This window comes from Daphnia magna, linkage group LG2 (assembly GCF_020631705.1).
Source record: "Daphnia magna isolate NIES linkage group LG2, ASM2063170v1.1, whole genome shotgun sequence".
NCBI classification, from domain to species: domain Eukaryota; kingdom Metazoa; phylum Arthropoda; class Branchiopoda; order Diplostraca; family Daphniidae; genus Daphnia; species Daphnia magna.
Genome location: NC_059183.1, coordinates 1113411 through 1121818, shown reverse-complemented (window position 1 = coordinate 1121818; position 8408 = coordinate 1113411). Strand labels below are relative to the sequence as shown.

General features: G+C 39.6%; 1 long non-coding RNA gene across 1 annotated transcript; it reads left to right on the top strand.

Moving 5' to 3' along the window:
* The first annotated feature begins 6049 nt into the window (after nucleotides 1–6049).
* Nucleotides 6050–8029, top strand: LOC116916960. Its single transcript, XR_004390960.2, has 3 exons — nucleotides 6050–6135; nucleotides 7239–7351; nucleotides 7435–8029. It is a non-coding gene; the product is annotated as an uncharacterized LOC116916960 (long non-coding RNA).
* Nucleotides 8030–8408: the final 379 nt, after the last annotated feature.

The window sequence follows — 8408 nt, the reverse complement described above, 5'->3', positions numbered from 1 at the left end:
ATCCTTTTTGGCTTTATATACAAATGGGCTTAGAAAAAAAAAATTTTGAGTTTTTATTCATTCGATTTTCAAAAAGTGGGGGGGTTTAAACGAAAAAAAAAGGGTCAGCTGTCAAGTGATCAGCAGCTGTGTGGAGCTCTGCATTGTAACTAGCTGAGCTCTTTTGACTGTGGGAGGGCGACGATAGGCAAGAAACCTTATAAATGTCTATAAAATAGACTATGTCGACTTGCGCTCCCCCCCATCAGCTCCCAAACACACACACATATAAAGAACGTGTACAATGTAGAAGCTACCAGTGTTCAGTTAGGCCTCAAAAATGTTGAAAAAAAGGGCAAGACAAGAAGTTAGAGAGCAAGTAGCCGAAACTAAATAGAGTGAGACAGCACCAACCCCCTAATGCTGCTACTTCTTTTCTAAGTTTTCTAGTAGTTTTCTTCTCCGCATGAACGAATCTCGTCCAGCAGACAAAAGCCAATTCATCCAGTCAGTCCCCCCCCCTCCTAACTACATTTACTTCCTTCTTTTTGCTTTGATAGGTATTCTCTCTATGTTAGCCCGCCTACGTTCCACGCACACACACAAGAAAAGAAGATACAGCAAACATGAAAAAGGGGGAGATCAGCTGTTTATACTATATGGACCACCCCGTTTGATGAAACGATGATCGTGTAGAAGCAAAAAATGCCCGGGAACTTTGAAATTGTTGAAGAAATCAAAAAGGAAATTTCTTCTTCCGGGAATGTTGGACGTGATCGATTCCCTCTGAACGGATTCAATTCACAAGAAGAAGTTCCATGTACGAACTAGACAGAAATTCAAAATTTTTGGGGTTTTTTTTTCACTTGACGTCGAGTTCCAGCAGCGCGGGAAAACCAAAAACAAAACCAAATTCTTTAAATTTTATACAATTTTTCTTGTTTTTAGTTTTTTACTGTACACAAGTACACACGAAAGAGAATTTTAAAAACACATTCCGTCACGTTTCGTACGTGATATGCTCCGTGCCTATTTTATTTATTTTTTAAAAATTCAAAATCTTTATCACATTGATTGTTTTCTTCTCTATCTCAGCATCTTACAAAAAAAGAGGGAGACATCGTTCACGGGACGGAAGCCGCTTAACTATTAATACAAAACGTCCTAGACGCGTCTGTGCATCGTTGTTGCATAGACTTGTACACAAAAGATTAAGGAGGGCCCATTTTTTAACAGCTTCGTTTGTCCGTTTGTGACAACGAGGAATTCAGCAATCAGTTCGCCCGCTTCTAATAAAACGTATAAATGATGATGAATTTGAGAGAGAAAGGTCATACACAGTCGGAGGATTTTCATCTTTGCATTTGCCACGGCTGATGTGGCATTTTTTTGCTTATCTGTCCGGCTTCTGACGCCCGTGTTTCCCGACGCCTTTGCTGCTCTCCCCCTATCTCTCTCTCTTTCGGTTACAAATGGAGGACAGGCAATAAGTCACGTGACTCATCCGAACCATTTTCTTTTTGAATTGCAACTTTTCGGGGGCTGGGGGCTTTGACACTCTGCAGCACGATTGTCATATACATGTCCATGAATGCGGATGATTCTGTACGTGCACGCGCCCATCCTAAATTGGCTGGATCAGCCAATTGGCTCTGCAGATTTCAACGCCCTCCCCCCTTGGTGTGTAGTCTAGTCTATATAGATAATATGGCGCTATAATATTAGAGCAGCATTCCAGAATGAGGATCTTTGATCTCCATCATCCAACGTGGGAGTAGGGGGGTTCCCTTTACGCCAATAAATGTGCGCACGTATACAAGTACCCCGGATATGGGGGGGTACAAATAGAAAGGGCTATTTAACAGACTCTGCTTCCTTCCGTTCCTGTTTTGTATCCACCATTGTATATGAGATGTAACCCTGGCCACACTTTGCTGGCCACCCCGTGGGAGTGCTCTCCTACATAACTGGAGCTTGCCACGCAAATCACAGGAAACTCAAAAGCGTTTCATATCTTTTTCCCTTCTTTTCGTAAATGTATCAAGCCGCTTCCTTCATGGCGATTAATAATTAAAAAATGGATGGGGGGGAGCTATATATATATACCTTCACAAACGACTGGGGGCCCATCATTGGGGCCAGCATCCTCCCCGCAGAGCTGCGCTAAATGAATATACCGAAAAACTCATCAGCGCAAACTGGTTTATTACAATAGTTATATGCACAGCTTTCCCCGCGAGAGATACATATATAACCGAGCGGCTTCTTGTGGCTTTTTATAAAACAACGGTGAGGAGCCCTTCTTTTTCTTTGTAAGCGTTTACATATATATCGTCGTATTTTGATATAACCAGCAAATCAATTCTCGTCTGCTTGGGTGTGTGTAATCAATAAATAGCCTGTTTTTATATACAAATTGACTTTATTTTTCTAGAGCATGCATTATTCAATCAATGTTTTTGATTCGATATATCGTGCCTACACCACACTATGCAATAAAATGTTGGGTTGAAATTATTATTTTGGTTTTTTTTTTCCCCAATAAATTTGATATCGTAAAAATGAGAACAGAAAGAGCCAAAAAAGAAAAACACTTTTGTTTGAGTATATGTTCCGCTATGGGTTATAGATTGCAGCTGCTGGTTTAACTTTGGCCTGTCGCTCACCAACTTCTTTTTGGCTGCATGACAAATACCGTGACTGACGTCAACGTTTTCCAAAAAGGTCATCGGCGCCAACCGGTGCGGGTCAAACTTCTTCAAAGCATCGGCAAAAGGAGGGACCTTTCAGTTTTGTTCAGCTATACACAGATCATAATAAGAGGATGAGGCCGAATGGGATTGAAGCCAAGAAACACACATCAAACTGCTTGTGTCGCCACAAAAAAAAAAAGATGACCGCCTGCGTCCATGTTTTGACGGGCAAAAATATAAAAAGGAAAGCTTTTTTTTTCAGGTCAAATGGCAGGGTCAGGGACCGTTTTGCCTATATGGGGGCCTGGTATAAGGATCCCCTGTGCAGCCGGTCCTGGGCGCAGAACAGGAAAAAGCCTCTCCCTTTCATTGGAAGCAACAACAAACAACAACAACAACGAAAAAAAAAAGGCGAACAGCGCCGCAGTATATTCCGGCCCTCCCTGGGAGATATCTACTTTCAACCATCTTCGTGCGGACCGGCTTTTTTCTTTTTGGCCTGGAAAAAAAAAAAAAAAGGTATTGGATGGGGTCCTACGCGATTTAAAATAAAATCAAGTTATCGAATCAGTTCATCTCTAGACCCGCATATAAGTATATAACCAGCGGGTGCTATCCCGTATTTGTTCATGTGTCGTGTGTCCATGCAAATCATTTCCTCGTTTATATCTTTGTGTTGTCTATGCTAATCGTTTTGACTGTACATATATACACAATAAGGAAAATAGAAACAAGAGATAAGCATCTCTCTGCTGTGTACGCCCCGGAAAAAAAGGGGGGAAGGCTCAATACGTTCACCTGGACCGTGTAAATATGTGCGGACGAATAATGAATGTGTGTTTTTAATGTATATTTCGACTGTCTATATAGTAAATGGTCGAAAGATATACACATATTAGCATTTTGGGGGGGGGGGGAAGAAATAGACGAATAATAATAATGAAAAAATAAATAAATAAAAAAAGGATGACGGGGAAAACAAGAGGAAAATCGGTGCTGCAGAAGAAGGAAAACAAAAAGCAAATTTACCAGACTGATTCGACGTAATTCATTAGATGCATATAAGAAGCTTATAATTAGGCGATTTGAATATGTATATATATCGGTTTGTTTTTTTTTTCTTTCGACTTTGGGGTCAATTTTAATTTATTTGAACAGATAAAAGAAAAAGAAATTTCCCTGCACCATAAAAAACCCTTAAAAAAAAATAAAATAATCGCTAAACTTTTGATTCCAACAAAGTCAATACCACGATCGAGATTTTCCTCTTTTCATTTGATTTTTATATATAGCCGTGTGTGTATCCTATATATGTTTCCTATATGTGCGCACTATTCCCCCCGCGTCGTATCAATATTCAAGGATTTCTTTTGATGACCGCAAAAGATTTTCTCAGCCCCACATCACGCAGCACCGTAAAAGAAAAAGCGAGAGTATAAATTACATGCAAATATATATATCGATCGAAAAAAAAAAAAAAAAGAAATCGGGAATTCCTTCGTGGCCATTTTGTTTTTCCGTTCCGCTGGGGCGTTCGTTTGCGGTGCTGGGTGCTGCTGCAGAATTAATTAATCGGAACGAAAAAGAAAAACCCGCTCTCCGTATATAATCATACCGTATAGGCTATAGACATACCCAATCGTGCACGCACGATATATACATAGCGATATATATATAGCCTATAAATTACGAATAGCCGTGACAGCTCGATAAATGCAAACGAAGCCAACAAAAAAAAGATCTTTTGCTTACGGGCTGTGCGCTGCTTCATTTGTTTTTCTAATGGGCGGACACATGCATCGGCACCTTTTATTTTATTATTATTATATATTTTTTAAAAAAATTCCAAGTTGATCTATACTTTTCAACCGTTGTATTTTTATTTTTATTTTGGGGGGATCATTTTTATATTTTTTGTGTGTTGTTTATCTAAAATGGCCGCTATCCCCCTTCATTTGTTTATTCATGCTTTTTTTCTTTTTTTAAATATTTTTTAAAAAATATTTCTTTCACCCAATAACGAACGGCGTTGGAAATAAGAGATAAACACAACCCCCCTCTTTTTTTTCGAATCGCAGCACATGTTGACGTGCGTTTGAAATTCGACAGCCCATTTCTCAATTCGAATGAAAACAACATTATACAAGGGGATCTATAACAAACTGTGACCGGCTACCACTCGCTTCTTTTCTCTCAAATATTTTTTTTAAATTTCACGCTTATCAAATCTGTCGTATAACAAAAAAAGGGGGGAGAGCTTTCTAATCGGGTGTATAGGCTGAAGGGTTTTTTTATTTTTTATGGAGGATCGATGTCTACTATAAGGGGGGGGGGGTCTTGGAAATCAAGCAGTGCAATCTAAAGTAATGGCCGTGGCCTTTTATTTTGCCACAGACCAAGAGGGGAGAATGCGGGTCACGACTGCAGTTTTTCTCATTGCAGCGGAATCATACGCCGGATGTCGGAAATGCTATTCATCTATCGCTCACCCTATATACTCGGCTGCAACTTCTATATATACAAGAACGGCGTACATGCACAAACACATCCAACGGAGCGAACAACTTGCGCTGATATCCGCAGCAGTAAGTCAGCTTATTTCATTCGCTATCGTGTGGTCCTCCCCCTCCGTTTCATATTTTGGGCTCATCTTTTTTTTTTTTAGTTGCCATATAGCCACACCGATCCTCTGCTATAGATTTATATGCGCAGTATAAATGTGTACACTATGTCATGGCATATAAATCATATAGGGAAATGATAGAGAGTCGCCCTATAAACGAGAGTCCCTCAATCAGTCAGACTATACACACACATATAAACAAATGCCGTATTCGCATTTCCGATCGCGGAATCAAATCATCATTTTTCCCATCGTGTGAACGCTGGGTTGTTATATCCGTCACAATGAATCAATTGAAAAAAAGGAAATCGACTTCGTTTTCTATATATGCGATTTCGAGAACTATATACTGTCAGTTTACGGTTCGTTGTTGCATAAAAGTTAAGGGCAAACGATGTCGGTGCGTTTGTGCCCGTTTTACGTGACGACATGGTTAAATAAAAAACAGTGTTAACTTCTCCTTTTTTCTTCTAGAAGGAAACGAGAGAAAGTCTTGTTTGATAATATTGTGATCGGCCGAGTGAAAATATTTGGAGTCCACCAAAGAAGAAGGTTGTTAAAGTGGAAGGGACATGAAAGCGCGGCGCTGTTACGTCGCTATATACATATTACAACAGTCACGGTCAAAATGTTTTTCTTACCTTTTAATTTTATTACTTTTCTTTTTATTTATTTTTTAACTTTCTTTTTCCGCTTTTTTCCTTCCCGACAAAGTCGTCTCTCCCCCAGACCCCCCGAATGATGCCCACTTGCAAGCCGGACTTCAAACAGAGATAATCGTTCCGGCTAGTTGATCCATTTTCTATATCCATTTCCTCTTACGCTGTTGGATTTTTCAAGGTATACACCAATCAAAGTTACATTTTCAGTTCACTTGTTTTTTGTTTTTTTCTTCTTTTAAAATGTTAAGCCGAGACACACACAAAAGCTACTCCGCCATGTATACCTATAATTGGTCAATTTTCGTCTCGGATTGTGTATAGCTGCTGTTGCTTTGCTGTATAGCCGCGTCCGTATATACAAGTACAATACCGCAAACGCTTGTTATAAATACACCGGTTGGAAAGAAATCTTCAAAAGTCTGCAAGAATAGAAAAGAATTTTTATTTTATTTTTTTAAAACCGTACCTGAAAGCGGCCAAACCTTTTGTTTTGAAAAAAAATTTTTTCCGGCTCTCTCGTACCTGTCGACAGTCAAAACAGCAGGGAAGTTATTAAATTCCATTTTTTTTTTTTTTCACTCCTTTTTTTGTGTGTGTTACCCTTCAGACTGTCTCTTTTTTTTGTATGTGTGTGTGTGTGTGTGTGTGTGTAGAGTTTATACATTTCCCAGGAGTTGGGGGTAGACTGTGTTAGCGAGGATATCTAATTTTTTGATGACTTGAGCCCTTCATTTTCCACTTACCCTCTTATTATACATCAATATAATTCCGCGCACACCGTGTGGTGTTGGTAGTTTTGTGGTGTAGATATACAATGCGGTTGTTCTTATTTTGTTTTTTTCTCTTTCGACTTGGAAACGATGGGGGCAATCCCACAGGCATCACGCCCTTACGTACCTGCTGACGTGCGCACCTTCAAGGAGAAAGGTGTGCAGTGACAGATGTCGACTGACGCGCCTCAGCAATGGGCTGATGAAAACATATATAATCCGCCATCGGAAAAGAAAAACAATCGTTGAAGTAAACAAACATGTATATACATATACGTGTAGTGAGTGACGGTCAAAAGCAAACAGCAGACGGCCAACGCCAACATAAATATTCGACCATATCCAAGAATAACAAACTGACAAACATATAGCTGTTCTCTTATTATTATTTACACTTATTAGTTGATTATGTGGTGCACCATACCTGCATATCGCTGAACCCTTTTGGGAGTTTTTCTTTCTATTTCTAGAAAAAACAAAAAACAAAACGTTAATTGCTTATTTGCATTAGGTTTTCGGCCGTTTGTTTCCGGGTACGTCATTAACGGAGGGGGCGATCCAATAGCACGGTTGGACAGCAGCGCGTATATATTGCAACATGATTTAGGATCATTGATTTTCAAGGTTTGTTTAAGAAAGAACGAGGCCGAAATATGATGCTCTGCTTTAAGAATTAATTACTTTTATTTGTACCATATTATAACCAGGGTCAGTTGCCTGAAAACTATGCAGACCGGTTAATCACCGTATTAAAATGGTAATCGCGCCGATCTGCATATAGCCATCTCATTATATGCAACTCCTCCAGCAGGCCCTTTTGTTTTCTGTGTGTGTTGACCTTTCAAAATAATGTAGATACATATGTGTTTATTTCTCTTCGAAAGATGTTGCATCTCCTCTTCTTGCTGGAAATGGCATTATCTATATGACACTACAACTATACGTTGATACTTTGGGCTAACAAATGGGAACGTTACAAAAAGGAATGACATTGCCAATTCGGTTGGTGCGATATTTCAGGTGCTGTCACAATTTTGTTCTTTCCTTTGGTGTACACGAAGAGAAGAACAAAAGATGGGGCCAATTGATTTGAACAGCCCAGTCAAATAGAAAAATCACACACGTTCTTCTCGCCCCCCCAAAAAAGGACCCAAAATGCTTCTCTCTAGAACTATATGTACAGACCCTAAAATAGGCCTTCGTCGTGTTCCAAACACGTCTCCAGTTTGGATGCACACACGATCACAAGTCGAGATAGGCGCATTGTTCCAAATCACACCTGTCCGAGCAAGTGAACAACTGCCGGACACACTGGGCGCCAGAGAGAAAGACCAAAAATAAAGAAGCGATGGCTTATCACTTGACAAATCTTACCGGGGTTCCATACAAGTATTAAGTGGTAGAGTTTTGGAACAATATATATATATATCCCTAGTAGTTGTATAGTATATAATAGTGGCTTCTTCTTCTTTCTTCAAATGGGGAGGAAAGGGAGACAAATCTGATGCTGTTCGACTAACACAAGTAAAAAATAAAAAGGCTGACAACGTTTTAGATTGTCCTCCCCCTCCATGTCCTTCTATGTAGATTAGAAGGAAGGGAAGAAAACCTTTTGACAATAATCTGTTAATCGATTTCTCACCGTTGATATTGATCAGCCAGCTTGGCTGATGAATTGAGA